This window comes from Pipistrellus kuhlii, unplaced genomic scaffold (genome assembly GCF_014108245.1).
Source record: "Pipistrellus kuhlii isolate mPipKuh1 unplaced genomic scaffold, mPipKuh1.p scaffold_m20_p_13, whole genome shotgun sequence".
NCBI lineage: Eukaryota > Metazoa > Chordata > Mammalia > Chiroptera > Vespertilionidae > Pipistrellus > Pipistrellus kuhlii.
In genome coordinates, this window is record NW_023425438.1 from 35,856,688 (window position 1) to 35,881,048 (window position 24,361).

Consider the following 24,361-nt stretch of genomic DNA (forward strand, 5'->3'; position numbering starts at 1 on the left):
AGGGAGGAGTAAGAATAGGAAGGAATAGAAGAATAGGGAGAAGAGAATGAGTTGATAAAGAATATAATTTGACCTATGGATGAGGACAATGGGGGATGGGAAAAGGACAGAGGGTGGGGTGGGAACCTGGTGAAGGGGAGCAATTGAGGGGGGGAAGAGGATCACATTTGTGATAATCTGAAGAATAAAGATTTATTTTAAAATAAATAAATAAATAAATAAAAGAATATAATTTGAGCCGAAACCGGTTTGGCTCAATGGATAGAGGCTTGGGGACTGAAGGGTCCCGGGTTCGATTCTGGTTAAGGGCATGTACCTTGGTTGCGGGCATATCCCCAGCAGGGGGTGTGCAAGAGGCAGCTGATCGATGACTCTCTCATCAATGTTTCTCTCTCTCTCCCTTCCTCTCTGTACAAAAATCAATAAAATATTTTTTTTTTTTTTTTTAAAAAAAAGGAATATAATTTGGACCGAAACCAGTTTGGCTCAGTAGTAGAGCATCGGTCTGTGGACTGAAAGGTCCCAGGTTCGATTCCGTTAAGGGTATGTACATTGGTTGCGGGCACATCCCCGTTAGGGGGTGTGCAAGAGGCAGCTGGTCGATGTTTCTCTCTCATCGACATTTCTAGCTCTCTATCTCTCTACCTTCCTCTCTGTAAAAAATCAATAAAATATATTTTTTTAAAAAGAATATAATTTAGCCGAAACCGGTTTGGCTCAGTGGTAGAGCATCGGTCTGCGGACTAAAAGGTCCTAGGTTCAATTCCAGTCATGGGCACATACATTGGTTGTGGGCACATCCTTGGTAGGGGGTGTGCAGGAGGCAGCTGGTCGATGTTTCTCTCTCATGACGTTTCTAGCTCTCTCTCTCTCTCCCTTCCTCTCTGTAAAAAATCAATTAAAAAATATATTTTAAAAAAAAAGAATATAATTTGGTTTGGGATATGTTGATTTTAAATTGACTAAGAGCCATCCAGGTTATAACATCAATAGTGTTTGGTCACTGTGATTCAGGAACTCAGAAGAGAAATTTAAGTTGGAGATAGAGACTTAAGAGTTTCTGACTTATCAGTGGTAGCTAAAACCATAAGCATAAATGACATCACCCAGGGATAGTAGAGAGAGGAGAGAAGGGAGCTAAGAACAGAATCTTAAGGAATGTCTTTATATAGGGAGCCTGTTAGGCAAAGACTAGTCAGAGAAAACAAACCTTTTGCAGTTATACACCAACTAATACTTATAAATACCTACAGACTGACCAAATAACTGACTGGCTCTATTTAAGATCTCTACATGCTCACTTCAAGCCCTCTTTCCACCTTCCTGTAAGTTACCTCACTCCCTGATCTTCACAGTTAAAACTTTCAGAAGAAGGGGCAGAAATGGACAAGTGCCATAGGCCAAGGCTGTTAGGATGGGTCTTATGAGTAGAGAATACTACTTGTTGGATGTTCAAAGAACATCATACCTAAGGGCATAGCTAAAAGCTGAGTCTTGTCCAAGCTGGTTTGTCTCAATGAATAAGAGCCTCAGCCTGCAGACGGAAGGGCTCGATTGCAGTCAAGAGCACAATCCCAGGCTCTGGGCTCAAATCCCAGTAGGGGGCGTGCAGGAGGCAGCCAATCAATGATTTTCATCATTGATGTTTCTCTTTCCCCATCCCTTCCTCTCTAAAATCAATTTGTTTTTTGTTTAAAAAAAAAAAAAAAAAAAAAAGCTGAGTCCAGCCCTAACTGGTTTGGCTCAGTGGACAGAGTGTCAGTCTACGGACTCAAGGGTCTCAGGTTCTATTCCTGTCAAGGGCATGTACCTTGGTGGTGGGCACATACCCAGTAGGGAGTGTGCAGGAGGCAGCTGATCGATGTTTCTTTCTCATCAATGTTTCTAACTCTCTATCCCTCTGTAAAAAAAATCAATAAAATATATATTTTTTAAAAATCTAGAATTAAAAAAAAAAAAAAGCTGAGTCCATTTATTTTGTTTTATGATTAACTCAGCCAACTGAGTCAAGAGTAGCTGACCAATCCAGCTGGTGTGGCTCAGTGGTTGAGCATCGACCCGTGAACCAAAAGAGTAGCTGACCAAAGATCTCACTAATGACAGTAAAGACATATACATCAGGGTCTCAAAGAGACCTAGTAATTTTTTAATCACAAGACTTAAGAGATTTCTGTCTACTTCAAGTAGTTTTTTCCAGTCTGTCCTGGTTGAGAATCGCACACAAAGGAAGTGACTGGTTTCCTCTTTGGTTACCAGCTATGCCAGGTTGAGTTCCTGACATTTGATCACCCTCCCTACCAAATTGATCTCCAACTGCAAGATCATCTTGCCCACAGAAAATGGGTTTATCTCATTGAAAGGTTGAAAAAAATTATTATCTGGACTTCCCATGAGCTATAAAAGAAGAGGAAAAGTAGAAAATATAGAATGTCACAGTTTTTCCATAAGAATGAGCTTCATCTTACTTGGCACTGATCCCTATATGCAAAGTCAAAATCCTGAACTAGCATTGAGACTTGAGACTGATGCTGAGATAAATAGTCCTAGAGAAGGAGTGCTTGAGAAATCCTGGAAGAGATCAGACATGGGGAAAGATGCCTGAGCAGCTCTCCTTCCTTGGATCCAAAAGCTAGTGATGTCTGTAGCCACAATGGCATCACCCCATTCACCACTTCCTGTTTCAACTAGAGGAAAGGGGAAGTGAATTCAAATGTGGGAGAAAGAGTGTAGAATATCTACTTCCTCCCCACCTTAGGTTCCACTCCAGGTTAGAACTGGCCATATGCAGACACACAGTAAACAGCCAAACACTGGTCTAACTCCAGCAGAGACTGGTAAATAGTAGGCGGTTCAGTGGACATTTGTTCAATGAAGAGCACAAGGAGAAATTTCCAATCCCAAAGAATTTTTTTCACTGATAGTCACATTTCCTTCACCTGGAATTCCTCCATTTGCCATCCATTTCTTTGGGATAAAGGTTCATACTTTCCAAAACTGTGTTCCACCAAACTCCATATTCTGTGAAATTTTAATAAATATTCCTTCAGAAAATAAAACAGTTCTCTAATTAAATGTGTGGTTTTTATTCATTTTAGAAAGAGAGTAAGAGGGAGAGAGAGAGAGAGGGGGGAAAAAAACAAACCATTGGCTGCCTTCTACATGTTCCCTTCTGGGGATCAAGCCTACAATCCAGGCACATACCAGGACCAGCAATTGAACAGTGACCTTCTGGTTCATAAACTGATGCTCAAATGCCAGCCAGGCCTGGTTCTCCAAACAAATAAGTTTGGGGAAATGTTATACTATCTACCTCCCTCTGGAGCTTTATAAATGCATATTAAAAGCTCTTTTTTGAGGCAGAGGCAGCTGGAGAGCTAGCATGAAATTCAGGATAGGGGCCTAAGCTAAGAACCTTGTTCCAGAAGTAAAGCTGGACAGACCAGTATGACATCCAATTAGCCAAAAAGTAGCAAGCAGAATTCAGAGTGGTCAACACTGGGAGATTTGTGCATGAGCAGAACTCTACCTATCAAAGCCTAGATGCAAGAAGGCTCTAGTATCAGAGAAGAAACCTGGCCTAATGAGGCTGCAAAGCAAAGGCCACAGCCCCTGGTGAGGAATTGACAAAGGGTGGAGTCCTGACAAGGTGAGTGGTTTGAATAGGGCAATTGGACAGAGCTTGAGCCTCTTAGTAAAAAGCCAAAATATAGGTGACATGGAGGGGAGGCAGATTGTTATTTAGGGCATAGTACACATGACCAGGAGTCCCTCCCTGCTGGAGCTACTGGCTTTAAAATCTTGGTTATCATCAGATCCAGCTACATCATTCGATCTTGTGTATGGGCTACAGTGGTTGGGGGGAAAGGATGGGGTGTGGAACCTCCAGAAACCTCCACAGCATTGTGCTGATTCCAGTAAGGATGGAAGTCCAAACCTTGTCAAACTTTAGGAGGTGAGTGATATGAGATCATTTCTAGGACAGCTCTCTAGAAAAATATGCCAGAAGAAATTAGTAAGAACCACAGCAGTCTGAATGAAGCCAAAAGTCTGATTAAAAGAAAATGCTCTTACCCTAGCTGGTTTAGCTCAGTGGATAGAGTATCGGCCTGCGGAATGAAGGGTCCTGGGTTTGATTCCCAGTAAGGGGCGTGCAGGAGGCAGCCAATTAATGATTCTCTCTCATCACTGATGTTTCTCTCTCTCTCTCTCTCTCTCTCTCTCTCTCTCTCTCTCTCTCTCTCTCTCTCTCCCCCCCCCCCCTCCCCTCTCCCTTTCCCTCTCCCCCTTCCTCTCTGAAATAAAAATTAAAAAATTAAAAAGAGCCGAAACCGGTTTGGCTCAGTGGATAGAGCGTTGGCCTGGGAACTGAAAGATCCCGGGTTCGATTCCGGTCAAGGGCATGTACCTTGGTTGTGGGCACATCCCCAGTAGGAGGTGTGCAAGAGGCAGCTGATGGATGATTCTCTCTCATCGATGTTTCTCTCTATCCCTCTCTCTTCCTCTCTGTAAGAAATCAAGAAAATATATTTTTTTAAAAAGAAAGAAAATGCTCTCGACTTAGGGAAGGAAAGTGAAGAGTGAAGTTGAAGCCTAAGACTGAAGGACATCCATGAATCCATCTGTGAGGAGCTGGGAAAGGCAGAAATTTGAGTTGCCTCTGCTATGGATCCCCTGGGGGAGGAAAAGATGTGAAAATTCAGATCACGAAGATGAATAGTCAATTAGGAAGGCTCTCTCACTTTGGAGTAACTCAGGCCAAAAAATTGTACATCTGAATCACAGGTGCTATGCTGGCAGCCTCTGGATTAGCTATTTTGGCTCCATAGTTAGTGAACAAGGGGATGTGCACGTACACCCAAGTGCTTCGTCATTGCTTTTGACATGGCTTATCTTGCCTTCCCATAAAGCCCTAACTCAGCACAACTCATTGGGAAATCAAGACCACAGCTGTCTGTGATCAGTGGTCACTGAGGAAGTAGCCCGCCCATGTTGTCATCAGCGGCCTCTTTTGCACCACACTTTACATCATTTCTGTGAAGCTCCTTCTTGCTTCCTAAGATCTGGGACGGTCTTGTCTGAAGACAACAGCAAACCACAGACCCAAAGGTCCTGACTCCTTGTTACATTTTGCTTGTCAGCTGCTCTCCAGGCAATAATGTGCCTGCATACCCAGCATGCAGGCAGGAAATCTCTGCCCCACACCCTTTCTTGGGGTCAAGAGCCTCCATTGCCACCACCACCATCTGCTAGTTTCCTCTCAAAATTGTGAAGGGCAAATGTTTCTTTGGGGCCCAACCTCTCTTTGTAGAGCCTTTATATCCAACTCTGGTGTCTCCCTCTTGTCCCTATGACTAGGAGCACAGTGTCCTCTCCTCTCTGTCCCTTGCCTTAATCTAGTTCTCAGAAATTAATCTCATAAGCTGAATCACACTTCCACTTAGATGACCAGGATGCTTCATAATCAAACCCCTTCCTGGAGTCTCTTCATTTTTAGTAGGGTCTCAAAGACTTAAATCTAGGGGGAAAATTTCACTGTGGAACTCCAAGCAAGAGCAAATTGCTGAGGCAAGTCTTTGAGTTGCCTGTAAGATTACATCAGTTGATAGACCAGCCCTATCTCTTCTTATTCCATCACCTGACCTCTCAAGCTATCTATTCTGCCAGCACAGAGGCCAGGAACCCCTGGATCTTGGCCAACACCCACTGCCATCTGGTCTCCCTTAGAAAAGCAAGAGAGAGACACCTCTTGTTTACTCAGTAATAATTCACTGCAATAGTCACATAACAGGTGCCACCAGCTCCAGTAAATGCAGTAAGGGCACACCACACCCTTACCTCTGCCCCATCATGACTGACTTACTCCTTGGGCTAGACAACAGATTTTATTTGGATGATAGGACAGGGCCTCTTACGCACTAAACCAGTGTTACTAGTGGTGTTTTTGACACTTGTGGTTACACTGCAATGAGACCTAGAGGTAAAGAACAAAGGCTTTTTTTAATCCTCCCCTACAGCCAATTGGTATCTTTCCCACATATGTTGTTTTGCATCTCTATATATAGAACCTAGTTTTCTATAAACAGGATGTTCTGGCTAAACAGGTCTCAACAAGCAAAACTGTGAGGCAGAGAAAGAAGGCATCTCCCCATCTTCTCTTTTTTGCCTACCCTCTTTTGCTAAATCTTGTCAGAGATAGAAGAGCTGTGAAAACAGCATGGGCTTTGGAATTGGACAGACCTGAGGATAAATCAATCCTAGCTCAGCCTTTTATTCACTGTCTGACCTTGGGTAAGTTACATAAGTTCCATGACTTTCAGCTTGCCCATGCAAAAATAATTGGTTTGCATTATAGTAACTAAGAAAATATATGAAAAGCATCTAATTACATGCCTGGCTCTCCAGGGATGTGTTTGTTCCTCCTCATCTAGCACATCATGTACCTGGTGCCTTCATGTTACTCCCTGCTGTCCAAGGCCAAGGTACGTGCCCCGTGTAAACCTTTCCTTCCTTTCCTAAACCCTATCAAAGCTCTCATCTCTTAGAGGAGCTGATCTAATCACACTGTCTAATGGAAAGCAATTCTGATTAAATGAGTTCAAGTAAAATGTGGATAATATTGCTGAGTTCCTATATTAAGTGTGTATGGGTGGGGGTTGTATTTAAAGAGCCTGGAAATTCAAATGAAAGGACATTGAATGGTGAGGCTCTCCTAGAAGACAGTATTATTGGCCTCTTTCCCTGCAAACAGAGCCCATATCACCCTCTTGTCGAGATGAGAAACCATCAGAGTTCCAGGACATCATCTCAAAATGCTGAATGTCACACCTCAAATCAACAGGTCCAGAATAGAACTTGCAGGCCTTGGCTACCCCTTCTGCACTGGCCAGCAAACACCACTTCCTTAGCCAAGAAGTTATGGTGATTTTTTTCCTAGGAGGTTTCCAATACTATTTTAAACTCCTTAGAAAAAAGCAGCAACTAAATTTGACTATGGTCATAGCCTTGGAACAGCTTGTAGGAAGTCTGGGCTCCACTTCCAGAATCACACCTTACTTCTCTGAATGATCCCAGCAAGGCCCAGATCAATACAGAAAGCAAAGTGAACCTGTGTTTTGACTTCTCTCTCAGTAATCCAGGAAGGAAGACTATAAGAAAATTTCTAAGCTCTCCAGATACAGGATCAAGAAGCAGATTATATTGCTGAAACCGGTTTGACTTAGTGGATAGAGTGTCATCCTGTGGACTGAGAGGTCCCGGGTTCAATTCCAGTCAAGGGCATGTACCTTGGTTGCGGGCACATCCCCAGTAGGGGATGTGCAAGAGGCAGCTGATCGATGTCTCTCTTTCATTGATGTTTCTAACTCTCTATCCCTCTCTATAAAAAAACAATAAAATATATTTTAAAAAGCAGCAGATTATTATGACTACAATGGCCTAAGTAGCACAATGTGCTATGTTAACTATAATTCCAAGTCAGTATGGGAGTTCTCCTTAGCTGTGTTCTACTTGATTTTCTGGCAACCCCCAGGGAGCCCAGGGCATAAGCCCAGGCTGGGATCTCAGGAGCCAGACACCACTAAGGGGTGAAAGGGGCTAGCTGGCAGCTTCAGCAGATGGCATAAAGAGGAGAGTGAAGATCAAGGTGAGTGAGGGGCTAATCCAGGCAGGATTATCCAACAACATGTGCTTAGGGAACTAGCAAAGCAGAGACCATAACAACAAATGTTTTAAATTATTTAATAGTCACCATGGTAATTTTGCTGGATTTTCTCTATACTTTAATACTGTCCTTAAAATACATATACTGGGGGCTGAAGTATGAGGGACATCGTAATTATCCTATTGTGTAGGCCTCTAAAGTTTTAATCTGATCCTTGGCTTTAACAAGAAGCAAGAAAAACTAGGATTCCAAAGCTTCAAGGTCAACATTCATTCAATAAACATTTCCTGAGGGATTAGCTAGTAAGTGCCAGGTCTTTGCTCAGTCGTAGGTTACAGCAGCAAACAAAAGATATGGTTCCTGTCTGGCCAGCATGGTTCGGTGGTTGAGTATCAATCTATGAACCAAGAAGTCACAGTTCAATTCCAGTCAAGGTTTATGTCCAGGATGTGGGCTCAATCCCCAGTGTGAGACATGCAAAAGGCACCTGGTCAATGATTCTCATTGTTGATGTTTCTATCTCTCCCTCCCTCTCTCTTCCTTCCTCTCTGAAATGAATATATATATATATATATATATATATATATATATATATATATATATATATATATATAATTTTTTTTTTTTTTTTTTTAAGATATGGTTCCCAAGTTCCCAAAGTTTAATCTAGTGAGAGGAGCTGACCATAAGAGCAGGATCCAAAGCAAAACATCTATAATGGAAAACAGATGAGATTCCAGAGCCAGCCACAGGATGCAGGTCTTTTGGGCAAACAAGGAGCTACAGTGAAGAGCTGGGTCAGATAATGTCCTTACCTCCTCACTCCCAGTGGCAGGGCAGAAAGCTACTGTGGAGATTTGTGATCATCAAGAACAAGTGACTGGGGCAGCCACAGACAGTGCTACCATGAAGCAGCTCTTTTTCTGCTCACAGCCATTAACTGTGATATGTGCTATATGAGCCATGTGTGAGATCTTAAAAGCTCCAAATAAAAATAAAGACCTGAATTGTCTACTGACAGAAATTTTTGGAAGCATAGTGGGCCAGAAATCAGACGCATAATTCAATTGCCAGGAGTTGGGTGACCCTCCCCTCGTCACCCACACTTCTCTGATAATGCATGGAAATGAAAATAAAAGCCTGATTTTCCCTAAAGAATTGGAGTCAGGAAGAGACCTGGTGAAATGATCAGGCTATAGCCAGAAACTTCAGGAGAAGAGTTTCTGCTTCAGGATGTGAAGTGTGCAAGGATGGGGAAAAGGCTGGGCCTGCTGTGAGAGAAAGGACCCATTCCAGCAGCTCAGCCCCAGCACTACCAGATGCTGATGGCTATGGTGAAAGTGTAGAGCTGACAACAGCAACAGCATGGAGTAAGTACCCAGCCAGCCAAGCAGAGATCTCCAAATATTTGACCATTCTGGGCCTCCATTTCCTTACCTGAAAATGAAGACGATAATAAGTGTGTATACTGGTTTCCTAGGGCTACTGTAACAAAGTCTAGAAACTGGGTGGCTTCAAAACAACAGAAATTTATTTTCTCACAGTTTTGAAGGCTAAAAGTCAAAAATTAACGTGTCAGCAGGGCTGTGCTCCCCAGAAGGCTGTAGGGAAGAATCCTTCCTTGCCTCTTCCAGCTTCTGATGGTTGTCAGTTATCTTTGCCATTCCTTAGTTGGTAGCAGCATAACTTCAATCTCTGCCTCCATCTTCATCTGGCCATCTTCCCTCTGGTATGTCTCCCTCTTCTTATAAGAACACCAGTTATTTGATTAGGACCCACCCTAACCGAGTATGACTTCATCTTAGCTTGATTACATCTAGAAAGACTCTATTTCCAAATAAAATGACATTCACAGGTTCTGAGTGGACACTATTCAACCCAATACAGAGGATCTACTTCATGAAGAGTGTGTGTATGTGTGTGTGTATATACATACATAAATAAAATATATGTATATATGTATGTATATTGCTTAGAACAGTTCCTAGCACGTAATATATGCCATGTAAGAGTTAGCTACCCTTCTTTATTATCTCTGGCAGAGAGTAGCCATGGGATATGTGAATGCTCTACAATACAAGAATCATCCTCCCTCTATCTTGAATCAGAGGCAAGCAACTGGATGGTACTAGAGTTCCAAAAAGAGCTAGTAAGGGCAGAATTATAACACAGTGAGTTTATTACTATTCAATACTTCCTATCAATACCCCAATAATACTCCCAAGCTGCAGTGAGGAAATACCTGCTATAGTCACTTTATTTGTTTCTTGAACAACACAGAACTTATTATTGCAAACTAACAATGCCCCTTCAAAATAGTCCCCAAATTAGGATCCACTTAGGAGGAGCCTCTAGAGCCAGTGGAGAATTGCACCAATGAGCAGAGCAGTCTTATCACTTAGTCAAGTTGTTAGTTCTGATCCCAAACTGCTTTACACAGCATGTTCATTCCACAGCTTAGTAACAGAATGATTATTGACTACTGACTGAGTTTGAAATGGAGATTTGCTATCTCTAGGATATCCTACTTTCAAATTAAAAGAGGAAAGAACAGATTCTCCTGAAGGAGAACCCTTCCTCATTGTTGCTCCTACTCTTGATCCTTCTTCTTCAATAAATGTTTGGGAAACGATCCAACTAAAAAAAAAGAACCAATCCTAGCTGGTTTGGCTCAGTGGCTAGAGTGTCGGCCTTCAGACTGAAGGGTCCTGGGTTCAATTTCAGTCAAGGGTATGTGCCTGGGTTGCAGGCTTGAGTCCCAGTAGAGGGTGTACAGGAGACAGCCAATCAATGATTCTCTCTCATCACTGATGTTTCTATTTCTCTCTCCTCCCTTCCTTTCTGAAATAATATTTTTTAAAAAATAAAATATAGAGAAGGAGCCAAATCACAATTGCTGTCTTCATATGAAAATAAATTTCAGGTGGATTAAAGACTTAAAAATATACATATAGCCGAAACCGATTTGGCTCGGTGGATAAAGCATTGGTCTGCAGACTGGAGGGTCCCAGGTTCGGTTCCAGTCAAGGGCATGTACATTGGTTGCGGGCACATCCCCAGTGGGGGTTGTGCGGGAAGCAGCTGGTCGATGTTTCTCTCTCATCGATGTTTCTAGCTCTCTATCCCTCTCCCTTCCTCTCTGTAAAAAAATCAATAAAATATGTGTTTTTTTTTAAATAAAACAAAAATACACATATACACAAAGTACTTAAAGAGAATGGGTTACTATTGTATTTTTATAATATATTCCCAACCAATAACAAAGCATGCCTTTTCTTTTTATTTATTTATATCTTTTATTCAATTTATTGGGATGACAGTGGTTAATAAAATTTTATGTTTCAGATGTACAATTCTATAGTACATCATCTGTACATTGTATTATATGTTCACTACCCAAAGTCTAGTCTCATTCCATCATCATATATCCTCCCCAAACCCCCCTCCATCCCACCCCACGCTTTTACCCTCTTCTATCATCCCCTACTCCCTTTCCCTCGAGTAATCACCATACCTTTATTCTGGCTGAGTCAGAATTCACACCCCAGAAGGCTGGCTCCAGAGTCACATTCTCAACTACTATGTTACAGTGACAAGACCATGTCTCACCTGTCAGATGGGGATACAAAAAATACACAACCCAGTGATACGCATAATGTGGAGAAATTGGCAACCTCATGCACTATTGATAGAAGTTATCATTCTTAAAGGTAGTCTGACTGCATGAATTGACAATTTAAATATGCATAATCCTTTAACTCGGGCATTCCATTTCTTGGAATTTATCATATGGAGACAGGTAAGTGTGCTAAGTTTATATACCAGGGTATTTATCACAGAATGTACATAATAACAAAAATATTGCAAATTAAAAACTTAATAGTTACACAAAAGTCCAACAAATTCATTCATTCAACAAATATTTATTGAGCACCAATAGTGACCAGGAACTATTCTAAGCACTAGGTATACAGTAGTAGGAAAAAGGAGGGGGAAATCTCTGACTTCATGAAGCTTACATTCTAACGGATGGAGCATGTTACACAATAAACAAATACAGTTTTAAATGTATATCAAGTGGTATTAAATACTATAGAAAAAAATAAAGGAGATAGAAAAGGAAGGAGGTTTGTTACAATGTTAAGAAAGGGGTGGTCAGGAAAGGCCCCATTGGTAATATACGAAATAAATAGATTAAATATTAGAGAACAAAATATATTATGGTATAACAGCACATTGAAATGTAATTCAACCACTTACTCTATACTAATACTGGTTAACATGAAAAGATGTCCATAACATACAATTAAATTAAAAAAGGTCCTCATCACACACAAAAAATAGGTAACTGTGTGGTGATGAATGTGGTAATCGTTTAACTATACTAGTATGTATATAAAATCATCACATTGTATACCTTGAACTTACACAATGTTATATATCAATTATATTTCAATAAAAATAGGGGGGAAGGTTAATATATATATATATATTACAAAACAGTATTAAAGAAAAAAAAAATGCCCTGACTAGTTTGGCTCAGTGGATGCAGCATCAGCCTGCATAGTGAGGGGTCCTGGGTTGGATTCCGTTAAGGGCATGTACGTTGGTTGTGGGCACATCCTCTCTGCAAAAAAAATGAATAAAATTTTATTTTTTAAAGAAAAAAAAAAAAAAACAGCCGAAACTGGTTTGGCTCAGTGGATAGAGCGTCGGTCTGCGGGCTGAAAGGTCCCAGGTTCAATTCCAGTCAAGGGCATGTACCTTGGTTGCGGGCACATCCCCAGCAGGGAGGAGATGTGCAGGAGGCAGCTGGTCGATGTTTCTCTCTCATCAATGTTTCTAACTATCCCTCTCTCTTCCTCTCTGTAAAAAAATCAATAAAAATATATTTAAAAAAACCAAAAAACCAGCACTAAGGTATGATTTTAATTGGTATAAAATTACATATGTACATATGCTGATACTTTAAATGGGAGGGAGGAACAACACCAGAGATTGAGAATACCAAGCAAGGGTCCAAGCTGAGGGACAAACAAGTGGTAGAGGTGACATATGTTTGTTCTCCCATCCACTCACTCATCCTCCTCCCACCTACACTTTGTTCCAGAAAGCATGTAAGGATAGCAAATCCACATACTCTCCACCAGTTATTCAACTCTCCCTATCTTTCTTCATCTTTTCCCTCCTCTTCCCAGAAACCAGACCAGTGATAGGATGAAAGGGATAAAAGCTTAAAACCAAGGTAAGCTGAGGTGGCATAAGAAGGATAGAGGGAAACCCTCCCAGATCTGGATGAGATTCCACTAATTTCGGCATAAGGGAAACAAATCCTGGGAGGCACACTTCCACCAGGCAAACTGGTAACACTTAAAGCAAGGCCATCTCAGCTGATCGATGTTTCTCTCTCATCGATGTTTCTAACTCTCTATCCCTCTCCTTTCTTCTCTGTAAAAAATCAATAAAATATATTAAAACAACAACAAAACCCAAAGGGAAATAGTGGCCAATCAGAGGGGATATTGAGGTACAAAAACTGCAGCCTTTATAAACCAGGAGAAAATAACTCAGTGGGACTCTTTCCCCCTCTCCACATGGGAGTCTGTGCTATGAGATTCTTTCCCCCTCCCCACATGGGAGTCTATACTTGTTCTTCAATAAATTTCCATCATAAATAAATAAATAAAAATAAAGCAAGGCCATCTGATTTAGAGTCCCTATTTCATCTACTTAACCCCAAATGCCTTGCAGAGTAGCCAGGAGGTGACATTCACGGGAGGTGACAGGCAGCAGGCCAGAGCTATGTGTTTGGCACAAGGTCCTGTATCTCCCTATGAGCAGGAAATGACAGAGTTGAGCCCTTTTCTCTCTCTACCATATCCTTTTTTCCCCATACCTGCACCTAACAAGCTGTCCTGGCTAAATTAAACTCATGCCCAGCTCCATACACCCACCACCTTGCCACTACTCGAGATTCACACACTTCTCCACTAAGATTCTCAAGGCTAGGTACCTACTAAGAAACTTGTCTATATACCCTGTTTCCCCGAAAATAAGACAGTGTCTTATATTAATTTTTGCTCCCAAAGATGCGCTAGGTCTTACTTTCAGGGGATGTCTTATTTTTCCATGAAGAAGAATAAGGTACACATTTATTGTTAAATGAAAATAAAGGAAATTTATTACCTGTTTATGGTACAGTAGTACGGTAGTTGTCAACACAAACCAGATAAACTGTGAATCCTACAGTATCAAGAATGACAATCATGTCATCATCTTCTGGAACATCATCATAACAATCCAATTCCTGAATTTCCTGGTGAATTTCTTATGACTCCATTTCTTTCAGAATCAGTGGACCAAATCTCTCATGTTTAGCCAAGGGGGGCTTTATTTTCAGGGGACGCCTTATATTTCACTCAGAAGGAAACCTGTCAGTAGGTCTTATTTTCAGAGGATGTCTTATTTTCGGGGAAACACGGTAGATATAGGTGCTGGGACCAGCTTAGTGGTTGAGCGTCAACCTTTGAACCAGGAGGTCATGGTTTGATTCCCGGTCAGGACACATTCCCTGGTGGTGGACTCATTCTCATGTGAGGCGTGCAAGAGGCAGCCCCAATCTCCCTCTCTGAAATAATAAAAAAATATTTTTTTTAAAGTTGCCTAAAGTGACAAAATAGGCTAATTTGTTTGGAACATTTTCAGTCTGGGGTGAGGTTTAATGGGAGCAGATTACATTTCTCGCCTGAGCATAAAACCACAAACAAGGAACTGGAAGCTCCCAAAGGTGGAATCCATGTTGCTATCCCCTATCTCTTTAGCCAGAGGGTGGGAGTGGAAGCACAGGAATAGAGGTAGAGGTCCTAGAGAAAGATTTAACTTTGAAAATATTTCTCACATACTCTCTTCTGTCACCTCTTGGGTACCTACTATATGTCAGGCCCTGAGTTAAATGCTTTCATATACTATCACCAAAATGAAAAATCACTTTTATCAAATATTCCTATTATGTGCTACTAAATTTAAGAAGCCTAAGGCACATGCAGATGTAGCTGTGCCACTGCCAGTTGAAAATCCAGGCTAGAGATTAGGAAGAGAACAGAAATCTGAGATTCTCATGAGGACTGAGACACAGAAGTCTCATGACCACAGCCTTATCAGTCCACAGCCTTAAAGACCTCATGCCAACATCTGCTCTCCTTCCTGGGCTTTCACCAGGAAACATATCTCTCTCTCTCTCTCTCTCTCTCTCTCACCCCCCAACACACTTAGTCTGTAAGTGTAAACATTCTTTACTAGTGAAGAATACAAGATAAGTCAGAGGAAAACCAAAAGCAGTCAGTCATCTCTTCAGAAGAGGAACCTCCTCCTCTCATCTTCCTTGAATATGTAGTTTCTGACTCCTGACTAGAGAATATAACATAAGACATGACTCCTTCTTTAAAGAATTTATTCTAGCCCTGGCCAGTTTGGCTCAGTGGATAGAGCATCATCCTGCAGACTGAAGGGTCCCAGGTTCTATTCCGGTCAAGGGTACATGCCTGGGTTGGGGGCTCAATCCCCAATGGGGGGTGTGCAGGAGACAGCTGATCAATGATTCTCTATCATCATTGATGTTTCTATCTCTCTATCCCTCTCCCTTCCTCTCTAAAATCAATCTATATATATAAAAAGCCAGAGACCGGAACGCTGTAATAACCAAAATGACCAGTTGCTACGACACACACTGCAGCCAGCAAACCAGTCCGATCAAGGGGTGGGGCCCCAACACCCCAATAGGCCCACAGCCCCTCCCCCCAGCCAGTTCTGCCCCAAATTGGTCCCCTCCTCCAATCAGGGGCAGGCCAACCACCCATGGCCCCTCCTCCAGGCTGCCTGTCCCCCATTAGCCCCTACCACCCTTATCAGTCTGTGGTCCCTCCCCCCAGCCAGCCCTGCCCCTATGGCTCCCCCACACACCAATCGGGGGTGGGGCTGGACAGCCAACCTCCCATGACCCCTCCCCAGCTGCTGACCCCCAATCAGCCCCCAACCCCCATCAGGAACAGGGCCCACCAGCCAATCGCCCATGGCCCCTCCCCCCAGCTGGCCCGGCCCTGATCGGGCTCCAATCAGAGGCAGGCTAGCTGGCCAATCTCCCACTGTCTCCTCCTCCTGACAGGCATGGCCCCAATCTGCCCCAATTGGGGCTGGGCTGGCCGGAACCCACCCCCATGGGTTCCGGCCAGCCATGCACGAATTCATGCACTGGGCCTCTAGTAAAAATATACTTTAAAAAAAAATAATTTATCCATTTGGAAAGACAAAATCAACACACAGAAAACATATTATAAAAATGGGATTCTGAAATTTCTAGTACATGGAACACAGAGAAGCACAGAGATACTAGTAACACAAAGGGGTGGGTGAAATAAGACAAATGGTGGTGTATCCTGACGTACACAGATAGCTTTAATTTCAAACACAATCTCCCCTTTTTTTGTTGCATTCCTAATAAAAGATGTGTTTCACTTAAAGAAAAAAATCTCAAATACAAAAATCCAAAACATAAAGTTGAGGATCATTCACTAGACAGAAAGGATCCTTCTCTTTGCTATAAAGTTTAAAGAGATACAATCTAATAACCCCATAACCTCTCTCCCTATTGCCACACACACACACACACACACACACACACACACAATGTTTATGATCATATATAAAGGGTGAAACAAAGTACTTTTTTAAAGTTTATAAAAGATAATATATTGACAGATGAATATATAAAATGTAGCATATATCTAAAACTTAGTATTATTTAGCCTAAAAAGAAAAAAAAATCCTGTCATGGTACATGGGTGAACCACCTCAAGGACATTCTGCTAAGTGAAATAAGCTAGTCATAAGAAGACCAATACGGCATGATTCCACTTTTATGAGGTATCTACAATAGTCAAATTCATAGAAAGAGAAAGTAGAATGGTAGTTACCAAAAGCTAGGGGGAGGGAAAAATGAGGAATTATTTTATGGGTATAAGTGTTTCAGTTTTGCAGGGTGGGAAGAGATTAACAAAAAAACATACGTACATAACCCATGGACATAGACAATAATGTGGTAAAGGCCTGATGTGGGGTGGGGGTTGGGTGGAAAGGGACAAGAGAGAGAGAAATGAGTGAAATCTGTAATAAAGTCAACAATCCTATATAATATCCTATATAATAAAAGGCTAATATGCAAACTGACCAAACAGTGGAACAACTGGTCGCTATGACACACACTGACCACCAGGGGACAGATGCTCAAAGAAGGATCTGCCCCCTGGTGGTCAGTGCGCTCCCACAGAAGGAGAGCCGCTCAGCCAGAAGCTGGGCTCACAGCTGGTGAGCACAGTAGCATTGGCAGGAGAGGAACTAAGGATGTGGGAGCACTAAGGATGTCCAACTGGGGAGCAGGCCAGACATCCCCCGAGGGCTCCCAGACTACAAGAGGGCACAAGCAAGGCTAAAGGACCCTCTCCCCACTCCCCTAGTGCATGAATGTCGTGCACCAGGCCTCTAATAAAAAATAAATAAAAGGGAATAAACTGGAGTGCTAAGAACTGGAGAGAGATAAGAAAGCAAAGAGTCAAAACTGTTCAATGGATTTATCAAAAAGTAGCTCAGTGGTGATAGTATCAGTTTTATGAGAAGGAATTGCATCAGATTGTGGGAAATGGGACTGAGAAAACAGAAAGTGAATCAAACTTCTTTCAAATGTCTGAATGCCTTTACATTCATTTACCAATAACTGAACTATAACAAGAACAACTGCATACACACAAAGAGAATTCTATACACAAATGATAATTATTATTTGAGATTTAAAATTATATTTCTATGAATGCCCAAAGATAAAGACTTTTATTCTAAGAGGGGAAAAAAGAGTTTCAATTCTGGCAATCTGTTGCACAATATGTGCACATACTGTACACTACTGTATGAATGGTACACTTAAAAATGGTTAAGCCAAACTAACTGGTTTGACTCAGTGGATAGAGAGTCAGCCTGTGGACTAAAGGGTCCCAGGTTCGATTCTGGTCAAGGGCATGTACCTTGGTTGCAGGCATATCCCCAGTAGGAGGAGTGCAGGAGGCAGCTGATTGATGTTTCTGTCTCATCGATGTTTCTAACTCTCTATCCCTCTCCTTTCCTCTCTGTAAGAAATCAGTAAAACATATTATTTTTAAAATGGTAAGTTTTGTCATGTTTTTTACTACAGTTTTTTAACAATGCATATATGAGTAAAAACAAAAGAAACTTCAGCAACACATAAAGATATTTAAAAAAATAATAATAACTTCTGGAAGTACTCTGGGTACATATATAGAGTCCATCCCTTTTTCATACAAACACTAAAGCTAACAGGCCTTTAGTTTTCTGTTATGATAGACTTAGAGACTACTGTTTTGGTTTTTTTTAATATATTTTTATTGAATTCAGAGAGGAAGGGAGAGAAAAAAAACATGAATGATGAGAGACAATCACTGATTGGGGATCTGGGGATCAAGCCCACAATCCAGGCATGTGCCCTGACTGGGAATGGAACCATGACCTCCTGGTTTATAGGTCAACACTCAACCACTGAGCCACAAGACTACTGTTGTGTGTGTATGTATGTGTGTGTGTGTGTATCTAATCCTTTTTCATAGAACATAATATGATAATATCTACCATAATTTACTCAATTTGTATCTTACTGATATATTTTTAAGCAAAATGTATTAAATGCTTTGTATACCAATTTTGCATATTTTTCCTCTCAACAAAAATGTTAAGATGTCATTCTTTATCCTCCAAGCAGCTATGAATTATGACTGAAATTTACTTTGGTTTTAATTTAATAGTGTTTCACTCTGGCTCATTTCTGGTAGGCTGTATGCTAACTTGGTCATTATCACAAGGAATCCCCAAAGATATGAACTATTTGTTTATTTTAGAGACAGTGCAATGAAGTAGAATGAGTGAGGACTCTACAGACATATCAAGGTTCAAATCTCAGTTCTGCTATCTCCAAGTTAATCCATCTCTCAGAGCCTCTGGCTTGTCATCTGTAAGTTAAAGGCAATACTATCTATCTCCTACATATATGAAATTACCATACAGAGCTAAAGTCCATTAAAGGGGACCAAAATGTGCCCTAGACAATTTGATTCGGTGGATACAACATTGGCCTGTGGGTCTCAGGTTTGATTCTAGTCAAGGGCACATACCTTGGTTGCAGGCTCCTCCCCAGCCTGGGCCCTGGTTGGGGCTTGCGCAGGAGGCAACCAACTGATGTGCATCGTTGTTTCTCTCTATCTTTCTCTCTCTCTCTCTCTCTTCCACTCTCCCTAAAAATCAATGGAAAAGTATCCCCAGGCAAAGAATAGCGCTGCCTGGAGAAGTGGTAAAGGACAAGAGGGAATCTGAACCGTTGATAAGAGAATAGGGAGTTCTGGCAGAGGCAACAGCATATGTAAAGAGTGAGGGTTGTGCAGAACCACAAAGCACCAACACAGGTACAAACAAGGTGAAAGGCAATTTAGTCAACAAGTACTCGAGTAATCTATGCACTAGGCACTGAAGATACAATCATTCACAAGGTTCCTGCCTTCAAGGAACTTACCCAATGTATTTTTGGGAGAAAGAAAAGACAAACTAAAAAGTTGTAAGTGAGCTAATGGAAGTAAACAGGGTGCTAAATAACATGTGAGTGTGAGTAATATGGAGTGGCCAGAAAAGACCCCTAAGAGAAGATACAATAATACTTAACAGAAACTTAAAGGCAAGGGAGCCCTGGCTGGTATGGCTCAGTTGGTTGGGCACCGTCCAGTGTACCAAAAAGTTGTGGACTCAATACCTAGTTGGGAGTGTGCGGGAGGCAGCGGGTCGATGTTTCTCTTTCACATTGATGTCTCTGTCTCTCTTAAAATCAATTTTAAAAAAATAATTTTTAAAAAGAAAAGGGATAGTTAATGAGGTGAAGAGCAGGGTAAAGTTTTCTGGACAGAGGCTATAGCACTGCAAAGGTCCTAAACCAGAGAGCAAAGAGGTCCAGGCACTTCAAGGGTGCCTGCAGGAGACAGACATATGGGGGAAGAAGGGTTTGGAATAAGCCCTGAGAAACAGTTTTTGCTGGGCCTTGTAGACCATAATTTGGACAAAACTGTGCAACAGTTTATTCCAATCTGAGACATTGGACTTGATTGTACACATAATAGAAATCCAATAGAGGATTTGAAAAGGAGAGAGATCAGTTGACAGGATGAGATGTTTTATGGGAGGACAGTGGAAACTTTACAGAGGATGACCACAGTAGGAAGTAAGGACAGTTTGGAGACCAAATGAAGATAACCTATATTAGGGCTGGTCTATGTACATAGGAAAAAGAGGCACCCCGGAGATAAATCTGAAGTATACCTGGCAGCCATTAAGGTCTATATTCTACCCTGCCTTCTAAATCCAAAGTGAATGCCCCTTGTAAATCCCAGATACTGAACTGACGTGGGGGAGTCATAAAGTCCTGCTACCTCATATGGGCTCTGCACCTATGATGCCAATGAGAAGACAGGTACAAGTACACAGAGACATTTATCCATTGTCCCCAATGGACAACTAATGTTCCTAGGACCTTAGGATCCAAGGAAAGGGTTCAAAGCCCATTACTTCCCCTTTATAAGTCAGGGGTCAAGCAGACTTCTGTAAGTCAGAGTTTTTCTGCATATGGTCTGCATATGACTGGTGTATCAGAATCATCAGGGACGCCAATCAAAATGCAGATTCTTGCTTACCAATCCATACCTACTGAATCAGAATAGCTGGGAAGAGACGAATAATCTGCATTTTAAGTAAGTATTCAGCTCCCCTTCCACAATCTTTATCCTCCATGGGTAATTCTAATGCATTAAAGCTTCAAAATCATAGCTCTAGAAAGAGGGCTAATGGAAGAAAGCCCTCACTTGAAGCTAATTGGCAATATCAAAATTAGGGTACCATGGCAATGGCAGGTGTAGTCCAGTTGGTTGGAGCATCGTCCAGTATACTGAAGGGTGGTGGGTTTGATTCCTGGTCAGGGCACATATCCAGGTTGTGGGTTTGATCTTGTCAGGGCACCATCAGGAGGCAACTGATTAATGTTTCTCTCTCTCTCCCCCACCTTCTCTCTCCCTTCCTCAAAAAATCAATATTAAAAAAAAAATTAAATTAGGGGACCATGTAAAGTCAAGAGTCAAACTAGGCATAGAAAGAAGAGTCAGAATAGATTATGAAATTTGAAGACCACAAAGTAGAAAACAAAAGACAGGACCTCAGAGCCTTAGAGAACAGAGGAGTCAAAGTTGGGAGCACTCACACTCTTAGGGAATGATCTCCAGGTCTCTTAGATTGGTTTTCCTAATGGAGCCCTAGGATAGAAGTACAAATGCCTAGCCTTACATGGGTCTTAGACTGCCCAGTATAATACACATAATCCAACCAACCTTCAAAAGAGAACACAACCCTTCTCAATAAGTACTGTTTCTATCTTGATGATTCCCCTTAGCACCCACCATTATGCCACCTATTACTCTGCAGAAGAGCTCCAGGCTACACAGAAAAACTGAGGGTTAATGACAAGCACTATTCTACTAGACACATCAGAGGCTCCTAATGCTGACAAACTCAAGGACCATTCCAGGTCAGAAACTTTGAAGTCCACTGCCTACACACCTTCAGATTCTACCATCTATGTACACCCAGCCATCTTCTACTACTCCTTAATATGCCTCACCTATGAGAGTATCACCTTATATTCTACATTATCATGTCCCTCCCCAAAATTGAGAGAGAAATTCCAGTCAGGCTAGGCAGAGAGCCCTGAATTCCTGAGGCTGCTGAGGCCAGCTCCTATGCCTGGTTTGGTAAGAGGATAGCCTGAAGGATTGCTCACCCTGCCTGATGGGAATACCAGTATTGCTACAGGCTTCTATACAGAAATCTTTTTTCAAAGATGCGTTATTTGCACCTAGAATATTTAAAGGGAGTGAAGGCTGGCTCTTGGGAGCAGAAACTGAAGTGGGGAAAAAGTTAACCTAGAATTTCTGGAAGAAATTAAGGTAGGATTTGATTGTATATAGCACATAAAATAGCAAGTAATATGCAATCCAGATCAAACCCTTGTAGGCCTAACTACCTAATATTTCTTATAACCCAAAAGTTGTTTCCACACTAAAGAGCTAAGAATGCTAAAGATGATTTGAGCAACCCCCAAGATTATTTATGGTTCTAATCCTGATTTGCTTGTTCGGTCCCTTCTTACACTCCACCCACTATCCTGATTCTTTACATTTCTGACCTAATGATTCAGCTTCCTGTTTCACCTTTGCCTCACCTTATCCCCCCTAAGGCCTTTTTGCTTCTTTCCTTGCTTAGGATTTTACTCCAGTCTATTACTCTGCATAAGCCACTAGGAGTATCCAAATCCTCAACCTCTGTCCTCTTCATTAATGCCTGTTTCATGGACAAGTTCCCTGCCAGACTTACTCTGATTTTATGAACATGTCTCTCAGACAGATGAGTATATTAGATGGTTCCTTTCAAGAATATTAGATGGTTCAGATAATAAGCCAGGGCCAAATGGCTTGACATTCGAAGATACATTTTGTTGCCCCTTAGGTGATAGCCCTGGTATTACATCCCTCCTACCCAACACCCCCACCTCAAGGGATTCTTCCAGCCCACAGCAGCTAGGACTAAGAGTACATGGTGGGCAAGACATGGGCCTTTACCCGACAGAAACTACAGACTAGTTAAGAAGACAAGCAAATAATTACAATATTAATAATAATTAAAAGGCAATACTTTAAAAACTGTAAGATTAAGAAGGTTAATAAGGTGAAATTACACCTAAGCTAAAACTTGAAGGATAAATAGGAGATACTCAGGCAGTGGCAAGGCATTTGAGAAAGTGTTCTAATGAGAGGGAACAGTATATGCAAAGGCCCTCAGCAAGAAAGCACAGCTGAAGAGATGGGATGGGCTGGGGAGTAAGGAGGCCAAGGTAGGGGGTGTACTAAGAAGTAGATGATGCTGGAAAGACCAGGAAGGGCCTCATAAGACATATGGAGCTGTTCCATCATTCACTTAACAAGTATTCATTGAGTTCCTACAATGTGCCAAGCACTGTCCTCAGAGAATTTATATTCTAACTAGAGGAGACTATAAACAAATGTGTGAATAAACCAGAAAAATATCATATTGCTAAGTGCTACATAAAGGACTAAAAGAGGTGATGCTATGGAAATTATATGGGTAGCTACTTTAGAATCATTGGAAAGTCGGAGGAAGGCCTCTCTGAGATGACATTTAAAAACAAGTATCTCAGCTCTGGATGGGTTGCTCAGTCAGAGCACTGGCCCACCCACCCGAAGGATCTCAGGTTCAGTTTCTAGTCAAGGGCACGAACCTGAGTTAAAAGTCCTAACCCTAGTCCTGGTTGAGACATATGTGGTTGGGCATGTTTGGGAGGCAACCAATCGATGTCTTTCACATCAATGTTTCTCTCTCTCGCTCACTCCCCTCTCCCTCCCACCCTTCCATTCCCTCTAAAAATCAATGAGGAAAATATCCTCAGGTGAGGATGAACAAAAAAACAAATAGGTATCTCAGTAAAAAGAAAACAGTAATTCAAACATCAAGGGAAAAACATTCTAGGTGGGGGTAATATAATAGTACATGCAAAAGCCCAACAGAAAGATCACTGAAGATTTTTTAAACGGGAGAGTTAGATCATAATTATTCTCTCTCTCTCTCTCTCTCTCTCTCTCTCTCGCTCGCTCGCTCTCGCGCGCTCTCTCTCTCTGTTAATCCTCGTAAATTGAACCTGTGACCCTTCAGTCCGAGGGCTGATGCTCTATCCACTAACCAAAACAGGCTAGGGCTTACATTTTATTTTATTTTTATATATTCTTAAATATGTTTTTATTGATTTCAGAGAGAGGAAAGGAAAGGGAGAGACAGAAACATCAATGATGAGAGAATTACTGATAGGCTGCCTCCTGCACGCCCCACACTGGGAATCAAGCCTGCGACCTGGGCATGTGCCCTGACTGGGATTTAAACCATGATGTCCTGGTTCATAGGTCGATGCTCACCCACTGAGCCATGCCAGCTTGGCTAGGGCTTACATTTTATAAAGCTTAGTCTGGCTGCAGTGAGGAGAATGGAATGGAATTGGGAGACGATAAAATCAGGACTGAAGATAGAGACTGTGTGGGGAGGAGGAGGAGGAAGAGGAAGAGGAATAGAACAACAGTAACTACAAGGAAGACAATGATAACTAAAACTAAGACTAAGAAGACAAGGAGGGGGTGGGGAGAGAAGGAAAAAGAGGGAGGGGATGGGAGGAGAATGAGGAGCCAACTATGATGATGATAACAGCTAACATTCACATAGCACTTACTAGTTGCCAATCCATCCCTAAGCAGATATACACAGATACTCCATTTTACAAATAAGGACACTAAGGTACAGAGTAGTAACAATGAAGAAGGAAAGAAAGCATTCCAGAAAAAAGGATTTAAGAAATATTTGCCGAAACCAGTCTGGCTCAGTGGATAGAGTATCAGCCTATGGACTGAAAGGTCCCAGGTTCGATTCCGGTCAAGGGCATGTACTTTGGTTGTGGGCACATCCCCAGTAGGGAGTGTGCAAAAGGCAGCTGATTGA

The 24,361-nt window shown here is 41.8% G+C and overlaps 1 long non-coding RNA gene across 3 annotated transcripts in view; it reads right to left on the reverse strand.

Annotated features, from left to right (window-relative positions):
- Window positions 1–9,169: 9,169 nt before the first annotated feature.
- The window catches only part of LOC118717495, a 35,665-nt gene continuing 20,473 nt past the window's right edge, over window positions 9,170–24,361 (reverse strand). For all 3 annotated transcript variants that reach the window (XR_006741440.1, XR_006741441.1, XR_006741439.1), the window contains 2 exons: window positions 11,175–11,269; window positions 9,170–9,404 (listed from right to left, as the gene is read on the reverse strand). This is a non-coding gene — a long non-coding RNA (uncharacterized LOC118717495). The remainder of the gene's footprint in view (window positions 9,405–11,174; window positions 11,270–24,361) is intronic.